Genomic DNA, 1,778 nt, shown 5'->3' on the forward strand with positions numbered 1-1,778 from the left:
GTAAGAACATTGAGAGCCTGTACATCTGAGCCAACCTGCTCGCTCCGTCTCTACCCTCAGTTCATCCTGACAGAAACTCCAATCCAGGTGAATGTAGCCAAGAAATGGGCTCTCCCTCCCTGCAGCTTCCAATGAAGGGTTACCATATTTCATTGAGAGAGGCAAGTCACTGATGCCGAAAGCTCGGCCTCTCTGTACACCAGTGCCGAATCAAATCTCGGAGGCAGAGTTCTGGGTGAAGTAGAAAAGAATAGCTTTGTTGTTTTTCCAGGCACAGGGGGACACAGTGGGGTCCTGCCTCAGAAAACTATGTGTCCCAACCCCAGAGGATTTGGTGAGGGGTTTTATAAACAATGGTTCAAGGGTGGGATCTCTGACATGACACGATTAGGGTGTGTGCAGGGCGTGTGCTCCCTTCATCTTGTCTCAGGTGGTGGGTCTCCCAATCTTGATGAGCTTCTCTGGTCCCTTTAATCTGGCCTCAGGTGGTTCCTTGGCTTCTCCTCCCTTGATTAGCAACTGTTCAAATCTGCCCTTTGGAACTCGGGGAAGGTCATAGAGGCTGGAGTCTTGCCTGCAAGAAACGGGGTACAAAACAGGCCTCTGGAAGATGGCGACTCCCATGCATCGGCTCACAGCCCGGAGACAAGCGGAAGCAAGTAAGCAACATGTAAGATGTCAGAAATGCTTGGAATCTGGGCATGGGACGTATGAATGCACAGGAAAAAAGAAAGTACCTACATAGGTCTTCAAGAAAGCAGAACTAAAGAAAGCTTTAAAAGAAAAAGAAAACAGATTATTATTACAAGAAAGCATTGGAGGGCTTCCCTGGTGGCACAGTGGTTGAGAATCTGCCTGCCAATGCAGGGGACACGGGTTCGAGCCCTGGTCCGGGAAGATCCCACATGCCGCAGAGCAACTAGGCCCGTGAGCCACAACTACTGAGCCTGCGCGTCTGGAGCCTGTGCTCTGCAACAAGAGAGGCCACGATAGTGAGAGGCCCGCGCACCGCGATGAAGAGTGGCCCCCGCTTGCCGCAGCTAGAGGAAGCCCTCGCACAGAAACGAAGACCCAACACAGCCATAAATAAATAAATAAATTTAAAAAAAAAAACACAGCAGAACTAAAGAAAGCTTTAAAAGAAAAAGAAAACAGATTATTATTACAAGAAAGCATTGGAGAAACTACTGTAGAAAGAAAGACCAAGAAAAAAAGGTCTAAGAGTGTAACCAGCTCCAGTGGCAATAGCAGTGACAGTTCAGCCAGTGATTCTTCATCAGAGCGTGAAGAGAAGTCTACCTCATCCTCCTCAGAGGACAGTGACGCTGATGAAGGCTCCTCCAGGTCATCTTCAGCCTCCTCCACAAGCTCTTCCTCGTCCTCTGATGCAGAAGAGATTCCAGCTCTTCTAGTAATAGAAGCAGCAGCACAGATAGTAGCTCTGAGGCTGAACCACCAAAGAAGAAGAAAAAGAAATAGAATTGTTTCCTCCGTATTGGACATCAATGTGATTCTTAGAAGGGAATTTAGAATGTGTTAAGACCAAATAGGTTAACAGATCAAAATTTTTAGAGTTCAAAAGTTTCTAAATGTTCTACATTGTAAGAGCATAAAGACTATTAATAATGGATTATATATATAAAGACTTTTTTATTTTAGGGGTGAATCTTGTTTTTCTTTTTTATCTTTAAAATATATCTCTGAAATCTAGTAAATCTTTCTGTGATGAAACCTATCTTTTCTCCCTGTGAAATAAACGCCATACTTTGTTATATGTT

At 45.0% G+C, this 1,778-nt stretch overlaps 1 pseudogene; it reads left to right on the plus strand.

Annotated features, from left to right (window-relative positions):
• Positions 1-610: 610 nt before the first annotated feature.
• LOC103009820 (zinc finger CCHC domain-containing protein 10-like) lies at positions 611-1,479 on the plus strand (annotated as a pseudogene).
• The last annotated feature ends 299 nt before the right edge of the window (positions 1,480-1,778 follow it).

Source organism: Balaenoptera acutorostrata, chromosome 18 (assembly GCF_949987535.1).
Source record: "Balaenoptera acutorostrata chromosome 18, mBalAcu1.1, whole genome shotgun sequence".
Lineage (NCBI taxonomy): Eukaryota > Metazoa > Chordata > Mammalia > Artiodactyla > Balaenopteridae > Balaenoptera > Balaenoptera acutorostrata.